Source organism: Nothoprocta perdicaria, unplaced genomic scaffold (genome assembly GCF_003342845.1).
Source record: "Nothoprocta perdicaria isolate Ctin4 unplaced genomic scaffold, notPer1 scaffold_249, whole genome shotgun sequence".
In the NCBI taxonomy this organism is placed as follows: domain Eukaryota; kingdom Metazoa; phylum Chordata; class Aves; order Tinamiformes; family Tinamidae; genus Nothoprocta; species Nothoprocta perdicaria.
Genome location: NW_020455476.1, coordinates 518,056 through 530,081, shown reverse-complemented (window position 1 = coordinate 530,081; position 12,026 = coordinate 518,056). Strand labels below are relative to the sequence as shown.

Here is a 12,026-nt window from a genome sequence, read left to right as displayed (position 1 = left end):
GCTTGCGGCCGTTACGGGGCTCGCGCCGCTATTGGTTGGGGCGCCCGTGGCCGTTAGGGGCGCGCGGCGGTTGGGGACACCTCCCCTCGCTGTCCCCCCGGCGGGCTCGGGAGTGCTGCGGGCGGCTGCAGCCCCTGCCTTCCCTTCCCCGCCGCGGGGCGGCAGCCGGGGGCGGGTCGGCGCTGCCGGTGCCGCAGCTCCGCGCTGATCCCCGGCAGCCGCGCTGCGATCCCCGGGATTAGAGATCGCGGCGCGGGGGAAGGAGGCGGGGGTGGCACCGGCACAAACCGCTTTGTGGCCGGGCGGGCGGCGGCGCCGCGGCCGCAGGTGTCACCTGGGGTTCCCCCGGCCTGGCCCGCAGCTGGGGAGGGAGGCCCCGAGAACGTTGCAGGCTCGCCGGGGCCTGGCTGTGGCAGAGCACGCAGAGGGGAGCCAGTGCTGCAGCTCCTGCCTTCCTGCTGCAGATGACTGAGAGGTAWTTCTGTTCTTTCGCCTATCAAGGACTCTGTAGTTAACCTGTGGGGCTGTCAGAAATATCTGAACGGGTAGGGCGAGAGCACCGGGTGGCAGTGTGTGTGTATAGCCTTCACATGCATTTGAATTTGGAGGCAGGAGCTGGAGGTTGCTGCCAGTGCATTCCAAAAAATGCTCGGGACACTTAAAAAAAAAGGTGGAGCAGAAGGAGATGGTGCTGCTTATTGTGCAAGATGTTTTTGGAAAGCTAATAAAGCCAATGGTTTTCTCCTCGTAATTGTTACATTGTTTACCCGGGCTGGAAGAGCTTGACTGATCTTTGACTTCCTTGCAAGGAAGGGAAAGTTACAAGGAGTAGCCTTGCTGTGGAACCTGGTAGTTCTGCTTTCCCTTGGAGAAGGGAGCTTCCTCTGCAATGTGGCATCTGTCTCCTCTGAGATTGTCAGTAAGCACCTCGGCACAGAGGGGAATTGTGCTAAACTTACTTTCTTTTTTTTTTTGCACTTTTGTAGTTGAATATAACTGAAAGGGAGGCTTGAAAAATCTCTTCTCATCTTTCTTATCCTTTTCTATGCYAGATGTGTTTTTCTATCGCATATATATTGCACTTGAAGTGTTAAACTCTCAAGGGGCAAAAAGGGAGGGGTGTGAGGCAAGGTCTACTAGTTACTTCAAACAGTTCTTCTTGCTCATACTTAAAAAGGGGAGAAAGGAACATGCTGTAAAAGCAGCTGAGGAATATATAAAAGTGAAATATTAATGAAATGAAAAAGCTTCGATAGCAAAGACATTGTGCCTAACCATTCAGCAAGATTCTTGTCCTCTTTACAGCTCCTTGTTGCATGTGGAACTGTGTCTCTGTAGTATAAATGCAGTTATTAAAAAGGGCAGCAAGATTTGTTAATGTGTAGCTAGAAGAAATAATAATACACAGACACATTTTGTATTGGTCATCTACTCTATAAGGACTTGCTTTACTCTTCATTTTAGAGGCTGTTGTATGGCTGAGGGTTATTGCACAAGCCCTAAAAAAAAATTCAAGAATGTTTTCTTAGAAATGGATATGCTAAGGGCTGATTCACTCCTGGAATAGATCAGAAGAAGGATTGACCTTGGAGAGTTGTCCTGAGATGCGATGATGAGTCTGTTCATCTCCAAGTTATTTTTCTTTTCTAGCATCCTCAGTTGAGAGCAGCATGCCCTAAGCAGGCATCACAGCCTCAGGGGAAGGCAATGCATGACTGTCTAGGATGTGCTGGAAGTGTGTGCCTAACAGATGGGGAATACCGTCTTGAAGATCCGAGTTCCTTTACCCACAGGAATCTACAGCACAGGGTTCCTGTGGTGCTTTGGTTTGCTCTCGTAACCTGGACTTCTGCCTTCTTGTTTGTTTCTTACAATGTGAGCAAATTTACCCACTGAGAAACAGTGGCATCTTTGGGTCCTCTCCTGTCATAAAGGCTGCCTGGAGCTTGTCAGTTCAACTCTGGAAAATGGAAAGAGATGAGGGAGATGTCAATTTACTGCTTTTGTGTTTTCCTTGCAGGTGAATTTTCAGCAACGTTGTAAAAAAGTTTGTCTGTGGTTTGCCAGGATTTTCCTGTTCTTTTCTTTAACTTCAGAAAAGTTTGATAAAAATGGAATCTACCTGATACAACTTAGAAGTTGGAGACAATAACTTAGGTATTTTCTCATAGAGACTGACCCAGATTTTGTTGAGGCTTGTGAAAGTTTGGGAGATCTTCACCACTTTGATTTGGAGGGAAATTGGAGAGCGCAGGGTAATTAAGTCTGTTAGTCACAGTAGATGCTGAGGAAGAGTTGTCCTTTATCCCTTCCTTGGTATACGGTTGTGCAAGAGCGTTGAGCTCTCATGCTGCATAAATTGTCTGTGAGCACTGGAATCTCATTTTCCTGGTTCTAGCCTTATGTCGAGCATTAACCTTTGTAGTTAATAGCTGAGCACCGAATACCTTGTGACAAACTTGCAGTGTTTTTAGATTGCTAGATGAGTGATTTTATAAACTGCAGAAGAGGCATGGAGATGTTACATTGTCTGGGCAAATTAGTACTCATCGGTGAAGGTCTATGGAAGTGAGTGAGGCTTTGTTGGATTAGTCCTTCTGGAGTAATTGAAAGGTCGGAATTGAGTAAGGTCAATGTACAGTTTTAAAAYAGAGTTGTAAACTGCAGAGCTGTAAGTCTCTAAGAAGAGTATTTTGTTAAATAAGCTTATTCATACATTTTGAAAAGCATCAAAATCGGCACATTCTCTGGGTGTCACATTTTCACGGAGTTTTACTTCCTGGATTGTCTACTCCAATCATTGTGCTTCATGCACAGTAAGGTGCTGTATATTTACCAGAAATCACACACTTCTGAGAATGAAAAATGCAAAGAAGGAAAGAAAGAAATGTAAACTGTACGGTGTTTTTTTCTGGGCTTCATTACTTCATGTGATACTTTACTAACTTTTGTGTATCAGTGCAAGTATTCATGGAAAGGGAATCTTATACATGCTTCGTGTTACAAACTGGTAAGAGCTGTGCATTTTGTTTTTGGAAGAATAAGCAGAAATAAGCAGAACTGAAATATATCTTGAATCTTGTAGAAATTAAGGTCTACGTGGACTTAAAAGAATGAATGTCTCMTGTTTCCAATTTGCAAGAAGTTTTGCAGAAGTGGTGAAGGGATTAGAGAGGGAAAAAATAAGGAGTGTGTGTGTGTGTGTGTGTATATACATATATATATATATGTATAAAAATAAAAAATATAAGCACACATGTGGATAACCCCCCTCCTGACCTGAAGGTTGGATTTGTAACTTGAGAAATAATTGTGCTACTTCATGAGTTAAATTATCATTAGATTTCTTTGAAGGTGTTCTATAATGATGGTCAACTGTTATCTTGGTTAAGTTGCTATGTTTGTGCATAAGATGTTAGCTATTGAATGCATTTTATGCATCATCTTCTAAAATACATTATACCCAAACACTTAAAGTAGTGTTGCAGCTTGCAACATATACTTGTAAAATTTCATGCATATTTGTATACTACAGCAATGATCTGTACCTTGAAGATAATGGAAAGTGCAGGCATATATTTTGCATGCAATTCGATTAAAAACCTGCATGACTGTTCACTAGGTGAATATGTAGCTGTTTTTATTTACTCCTTTCTGACTTGCTGTCAGTGTGCTACTGGCAGTGTTTAGCGCTCAGACAATATAAACTCTCGGACGCTATGATTGAGTGCTGCTTTATGGTGTCTGCATTGTATGGCAACAAAATGTTTGTGCTTCRCACAGAGGCTATGGCTTTTATCTGAAATGCGATCGGCCTTGTACRTGATAGTCGTATGAAACATATGAGGCTAGTGTGAGATAAGGGAGACCTCAGGCAAGGGAAACAATAAATGTAGGAAAATCTTGGATGTGAAAATGCAAGACATTTTCAAAATATCCCTGTTATAGTCTACTGTTTTGTATGTTTTGTAATTCTACATGGAAATAATCACAATGAGAAARATGCTGAATATATTTTTGAGATACATTATAAGATCTGGATAATGATATTTCTGTATCCATGTGAAAAATTAGTTTTAAGAGATGTTTCTAAAGCTTTCTATATCTAAATGTACTTAACTGTCCCTAGGTGGTACTATTCTTTTCTTTGTCCTGGTTATTGCTATGAGAACCCCTATGAGTTCTGAGGTATGCATATGGAATAATTTCCTTCTTTTTTAGATAGGAATTTGAAGCAGTGATTGGGTTGAAGTTGCACAGGTCGTTTATGAGAGAGAACACAATCTATCCCAACTCTCTCAATACTGTCCTACTGACTCAACCATGTTGCTGTAGTGTTTTGGATAATTTGGCATAGAGGGGGAAACCTATTATAGATCCTGTTGTTGGTTTTGCACATATAGTTATGTATCATTTTCTCTGTGGAGATTAATTACTACCAGATTTTCTTTATTTTTCAGTCTAGGAGAAAAGTCTTTCCCTCAGTATTGTTTTGTTGATAGGTTTGAGAGAGAGCAGCGACTTTTGGAATGTAATGACACTTCTACATTATTTAAGAAAATACCACTTAATTTTTTATAATGCTGTATGCTAACAGGAATTTGAGATGCTCTGCTCAGTAATACTTCTGAGGGCCACAGCTGTTTGCCCATGTGAAGAACCAGTTGTGACAGATCGTTAGGAAAAATAGTTTTTGCCCATGCGTCTTGTAGTACAAATCACTGCTGCTGAAAATATATTGATTCAAGTGCATTTATAGCTTTGGCTTTCTTCTTTCTCATTTTTGCTTCTTGCTTGCTTGCTTTTGGTCCTTTTTCCTGCTCCTGCTTTGATGCACCATCTTGATGTGATCTTTTCAAATGTTTTAGTTGGAAAATATCAGCTCCTAAGTCATATGCCAATTTTGTATAGCATAATGTGATTTAGATTTGCAGTGAACGTATAACTCAAGTGTTCACCTGTCCTGCTGTGCATTGTGTTGGTGTGTCGAATACCATTTTTTTACTGTGTGACTGGTTTGGGCCTTTTTGGCCAGTATGGGAACTGCTACAGGTTTGTATGGGACGTTGGTGACCCTTTGAAGAGGCTTTGATGCTGCTTTTTCACTTTAAGGAGAAATGAAAAATGTGCAGGTTGTATTCGTCATGACCAATTGAACAGGTCAAGCACAGTGGACGTAGAATGATGATAGTGCTGAAAACATGATTGCCTTTTATTTTCTGTATTAGCATTTGCCATACCTATTACTTTAGTTTGTACAAGACAAATAGCATTTATTTCTATTGCTTATTGCTTATAGGGAGAACACCTAAGTTGTTGAAAAGAATGTAATGTCTTTATTGAAATCATGTAGGCACTAACATGGTAATTTTATTTGTGGTGTTCAGAAATATTACTAAGTTGTCTTGGTAAGCAGATTATTCCGGTGATATATCAACTTTTTTTTTTTCTCTTGAGATCTCTGAAGAGGAATGACCAGCAGAAAATGGTCATGGGGAAAATGATACAACTTTCTCCATCTTGACTTAAAGGAAAGTGATTCTACAAGTAAATGTGAAACGAACATTCTTTCAGATGCAGACCTCTTAAAATACCTTGGGAAAAAATCAGGCCTCCATTTGTGAGTATGAAGTATCAGTTGTACTTGAAGTGATAAACTAGTCATAGGTAATGCATATCAATGCATGTTAAATTTGAATAATATTAAATATTTAAAGCAAGTATTACTGAAACATACAGTATGCATAGGATGTGTAATTTACAGACTCATGTGATCTAACACAGAAGTTAGTTTCGGTGTATATACAGAAATGCAAAGGTTTTGGTGTCCTTCATTGTTAGATCACCGCTTACTGTTTTAAAAACAATGTAATATGTGAAAGAATGCATGTGTGTCTTGCATAGGCGCTCTGTGGAAGCATTCTAGTTAATTGTTCTGCATACATTTTCTTTCTGTTAGAGATTAATGAGCTGCTGAGGAATCCTGGATGGGATAACAATGTAGATATTTTCTCTGATGTTTTTGCCATTTTCTAATGTGAAAATAGATGGATGTACAAGGAATATGATATGCAAATATGGCAGTAGGTGATGTACTTGGTCTATATAGCAAAATAACTTTGTTTGATTTTGTGTTTTATGTGGATTCTCTAGTGTTCTTTAGCTAGTTGGTGCAGTAATTATGGTGTGGGTAGAGAACTCAGTCATCCTTATTTGTTTGTGTTTTGAATGCAGCTTTTTATCTATAAATAGTGAGGTTTTTGAGAAATTTTAGACCCACAAGGTAGTAGCAAAATTGTTATGGATTTGAATGAAGCCTTGATTTTTACCCTTCAGTAATACTTTCCTGTCAGTTTTTTAAGTTAGTATGTTTCTTACAACATTTTACAGACTCGTTTTTCAAAGGTTACCGAGTTTGCCTGTAGTTTTAGTTAGATCATTGAACTCTCATTAAAATTAAATTAAAAATTATGTCCATTTCATCTGCAGTTTCTTGATCACTCAGAAAATGCTATTCTTACTGTTCTGCKCTCTCAACACATTTTAAGAATTTTTTCGATGACTTAATTTAGTGACTTAAGTTCCATGCTTCTGAAAAGAAACTCAGTCACCTGTGTTGTACTAAAAGAATTTATGCAAGGGTGCTATAGCAGGTATGAAATGGAATATTTGTGGACTTTACGAAGTCCAGTTGGAGCAAAGTTTAAAAAGACCAAGGATGATAAAGGCTTTCCTGTTTTTAAATATTCAGAGATGATGAGTGTAAAGAAGGTAGTTTCTCAGCTGTTAAAGGTGATAACCACAATATGATGGTTCTATCTGGTAATCTTTGTTTTGGTAAACTCTTAGGCATCTGCTTAGGTGGAGGGAAGAAAAATGGGTAAAGGAGAGATGGTGGGGAATAGTAGAAAATATGGCTGTTAGTTCTTCCAGCTCTGTGTCTCTGTACTACTCTCCCCTAAAAAGGCTGTTGGAAGAAATTCAGCAATTAGCCAAACTAGCCACAGGTAATCCACTTCTTTTTTTCCTCAGACCTTATTTTAACATTGTGGGCTTGGTCAAATATGCTTTTTTGGTACCTGACTGGATGAAGGCAATCATTTCTCAGCATATTTCAAACCAGTGTTCAGTACTGGCTCAAAGCCCTTAATAAGGGAGAAATGGACAATTAGGGGCTTTTATCTGTTAATGATAGGTTTTGATTTTGATAAAACTTTTTAACATGTGAAAATCAGAATCAACATCTCTGGGGCTGTTTTAGACTGTCACATATGTAGCTTTGGTACACTTGTGTACATTTTTAACATAGAGAAAAGCCTGTTTAAATTGTTTCGTTTATTATCTGTTATGAGCTGAAAGGATGTATCTTTGTCAGGGAGCACACAATTTAAGCATATAGTGGTTTCAAAAATGGTAGCAGAGTTGTGTGTGTCTGTGTGTATAATCTATACACACATAAATAGTCTTTGTGAAAGGTAGAAGGTAGGTTACAGAACTTTCATTTGAAAATCAGGTTCTGTTCTAGATGCAGAATGGTGAATGTTGTGTAAAGGTTCAGGCGTGGGAAGGATTTAATCATAACCTAAATGATCTTGTTYAGTAAAATCCAAAAGTAGTTAAGTTCACAGGTAGTACAATTAAAAAACCACTCTCAGACCTCTACATAGCTAGTAATTGTAGAGAGAAATTAACCAAAATAATATACTGTCTTTAGGAAGCTTTTGTGCATGATATTCCTGAAATGTGCATCTTGGCAATACTCACATTGCAACCTTAGTTCAAACCCTTAGTTTCACTGGGCTGAGGGTGACAATAGGGATTGAAGAAGATAAGCAAGGAGTTACTGTTGGTAAAGGGTGTTAGAATTTTAGGCTTCTTCTGTATTTCTTGCTGTCATGTGCCTATGACTGTGGATCTAGATTGTAGTTGTTGTTTGCATCCAAGTTGGTAGTGATTTGATGTGCTTTGAACATACTCAAGCAGCTGAATGATGATCAGATGAATGATTCTGTCTTCCTTGCAGTTTGCGGTTGTCCAGGACAGTGCATGTAACCTCCAAAATACTGAAGCTGAACAGTATAGAAATAAAAAAAAAAAAAAAAAACACCCAGCACTATATCTTTATGCAACATTTTCTAAATATAGACTTAGTTCTTGGCCTAAAGTATTTATGTAGTGTAAATAAAACAAGACTTGACATGACACAGAACAGCTTGAGACAGGCATGAGAGTTATTGGGGAAGAACTGAAAAATTATTTGAAATCAAGAGCTTGAGGGAGCCTGCCTTGAAAGGACAGTGAAGATACTTCCAAGAATGTATGGTAGTCTGTTTTTTTTTTTTTTCCCCCCCCATCTGAAGTTTTTCATACCTGTTTCAAGCACTGTTCTTTCTCTCTATTTTAGCCAGTAAGAAGAGTCAGCACACTAAATCTTTGGGGAACTTTTTTTTTTTTAAATGATCCCCACACTAAAACCTGTTTACAAATGTGTGTTAGTGTGTGTTATGGAGCTAGATCCTCAGCTAACATTACAGTCGTAGTAMTGCTTCTTTTWRTGCAGTCAAATAGACCTGTTGCTAGTAACTCCTGTTTGGCCTTACACTTATTCTTATTCTAAGCAGGGATTGCTGAGGGCTCAGTGAAAAAAAACRTGGAGAAGGCAGGCAATGTAGAAGCTCCTGAGCTATGATGCTTCCGTTGCCTCTTCCTTGGTATTTTGTTGATTCTCCTGCATTTCTCTGGAACCTGCTTCTGTCTTGGAAATGAAAAATGGAGCCTTGCAAACCTGTGGCAAGATCTGTATTGCTCAGAGMCTAAATGAAAAACATAAAAAGAGTTTAACCTGCTTCCCGATTAAGATTTCCACTGCCCTACCGCCTCTGTGTGCCCTTTTTATGTTTATATGCACTGGATATTTTTGACTTGGTTGCTTTCAGCAGTATTTGTGAAAAGGATGAAAGTCTCAAAACCAGTTAAGTTTTAGTAAGTTTTATGCAGGGAGAGACAGACTATAATAAAGTTTCCTGGTTAGGAGAAGAACTGTCCTGGTCAGCTCATTCTCTGTTCAGATCCAGGAGTTAACCTGGGAGGGGAATCTTGACTGTGCCCTGGCCCCTGGTAGCTTCTGAGACATTTAAATGGAYTAATCACAATATACAAATTCATAGGAAGATAGACCTGGTTAGATTTGGCACTCATAATGATGTGTGAGGAAAAGCCTAAGAAGTTTTCTTAAGGTTTTCTTCAGATGGTCTTCCTCCCTCCCTCTAGGTCATTTTTATCCAAGTTTATTCAAAAGTGCAGGGCGGAGCATGCAGAGCCCTGGACGAACGTCTGTCTGGTGAGGAGGGTTTTGTTGCTGTATACATTTACACCATCTTAAGATTTATCTCCGCTTTTGTTTTGCATACCTACCTATCTGAGGTCTTCAGGAAGCATTTTGTGAATATGGAGCTTGTGTTGAACAGCAACTTTTGTCTTGTTTTGTTCTGAAGCTCTTGTCTGAAAACATACTTTTTAATTTGGTCTTTTGTCTTTGACGACTAGCAGATTTGTGAACAGAAGCGCAGAAGGCGCTGCAACTAAATGCTTGTAAAGAGAGCCAAAGATGTGCCAGCATAGAAAATTGTATGGCTGGCTCGCCTTAGTGTAGGAAACTCAAGGCAAGATCTCAACAAGAGATACCCAGCTGAAGATGGGTGATCAACAAAATATTTTATGTGGCCATTTAAAATCTCCTTGCTACCTTAAGGAGATGCATTGAGAAGTAGGAATAAACGTTAAGGGAATGTTTTCCTATGGAATGGCAAAATTGCTGTTGTAGCAAAAATGCCAACTTTTGTCAACTATATGGCAAAAGCAATTTGTAAAATCTGAATAGACCACAGTGTGCAATCCCACCAACATTTTTATTAGTTTGTTGCTATAGTAGGAAAAGGATATAAAAATAAGGGGATATTCTGTGACACAAGATTTTTTCATATATACAGAACTAYGTTTACTTCAGTTTTTATGCTGAGGTTTAGAAAGCATAATATATATTTCAGCTGTATCTGATCACAAGTTACGGTGTTTGAATAACACACAGAATAATTAGTGAAGAGAGGTTTGCCATATACTGTGAAAAATAACAATATAGTATGAGTATTTGGCCTTAAAAAAAAAAAAAAAAACAAAGTCCTTCTGATGTGGTTATTTTTGAAAACAAGTTGGACAGAACACTGTGATGATTCAAGGACATGTTTATACATAAAATTAGCTTGGTTGGCTCTATTAGTCAGGTGTGTATTACTTCATTCCTGTAAAGGATTTTGCTGAGCTTATGTGTGGAAAAATGCACCTGTGTCATTTSAAATTTTAATGCCAATGTGCATCTATGCAGGGTACAACAGAATGAGTCAAGGACGAAGCATCCTTTTTGAAGTGCAGTTCTTGATTTGGCATTGTAGCAGTTTTGTATTTGTCGGTGTCAGTTGCACTTCAGTTCCAGTCAGATGATTATGTATGCGTATTAGGGGGACTTTTTGTAATTTATCAATTATGAGTTATTTTTGTTCAAGAAAATTGTGTTTAAAGGGATATTTTATTATCTGGAACACCACAAACCTATAATGCTTAGAGGTTTGCCAGGGGATTTAATGAATTTGTGACAATGGAAACAATTACAGGGGTGGTAGAAAAAATCCTTGAATGTATTATTTTTATTTCCCTGGAGTTAATCTTCACATATCAAAGTAAATTAAGCAGAATATGCTGCTTAGATTCTTTCTGGATTCCCAAGTCAGAAGCTATTATGAACAAAATGTAATTCTTTTTACTCCCTGTCCTACAATCTTTATTCAGAATATGCTTCTAGCATAGTCAGTATAATTGCAGAATCATATTCTGCATTCACTCATGGCATTAAGGGAAAGGTACTAGTCACTGTGGTGTATTTAGGTGAAACATATACTGTGATTCAGATGATGTTTAGCTTTTTTTTAATGATTCTATTTCTCTCTATAAGTAGATTGCTACTATTAGTTAATAAATGCAGTAAAAATAAGCAAGGTTTTCCTGTAATGAATACTAGGTCCTAGTCAGTCATATCATTTGGGAAAGGCTTTTATAAAAGGTGCAATTTTTTGTTACGACTGAAGTTCCARATCACCTGAAGACGCACTAGAGATGCATGTTTTGTTCAGGTGGAAGTGAGGTTCATTGTAGTCCATTTAGTGGCCTTCTGTTTTTCCTGCTAACTGCCATCTCCCTGAGAAGTCTCGTTTAATGGAAATTGGAATCATATTCTGGCTGGATATGATTTTTGCCTAGAAGTAGTTGCATGCATAGATGAATTTCACTATAATCTCCCAAACTGTTGACTGTCCTGTCCTAATCTATCTTTGGGATATCTAATCTTTAGGATCTTGGTGCTCACAGGCTGGTTCTACTCTGCTTGAGATGTTAGCTGAATACTTYTCCAAATTAGAACCACTTAAGTGAATGTACTGTTCAACTGTTTTTCTGTATTGTGTTAATTTCATCCTTTATCCTGTTCTCCCACTTCACTGTTTCTGTTTGTTGGGGCTAGAATTGAAATCCCAGGGGTGGGGCTTGCTTTATAGTCCCATCAAGACAATAATTTGGTGGCAACTCCTCCTACTTTATGGTATGAATGAGCTAGGATCGTTGAACAAAATATGATTACTTGTGATTGCAGTGGAGGAGCAGGCAGGTTTTGAAGAGCTGAGTGAGGCTGYGCAATGCCCAGCAACATATTCCATTCTGAAGTACCTCATTGATTTAAATCACATTTTGTCAATGTCCTGAAGGTAATAAACAATATGTCATTCAAGCTAGTAATGACCTCTATGGGCTTTTCAGAAAATACTATAATTACTGGAAAGCTAGGTTAATCTCTCCCTAAATCCATAAGTAATTCAGGCCATTACTGTGGTTGCAACATTTTTCCTTAGAAAGCATGGACCAGTCAAGTGACAGAGACCAATAACCTGCAGATACAAAATCTAAATCTCTCTATTTAAGCA

At 38.7% G+C, this 12,026-nt stretch overlaps 1 protein-coding gene across 1 annotated transcript in view; it reads left to right on the top strand.

Annotated features, from left to right (window-relative positions):
- Positions 1-12,026, top strand: part of CCSER1 (coiled-coil serine rich protein 1) — a 488,588-nt gene that overhangs the window by 454 nt on the left and 476,108 nt on the right. The window lies entirely within an intron of this gene.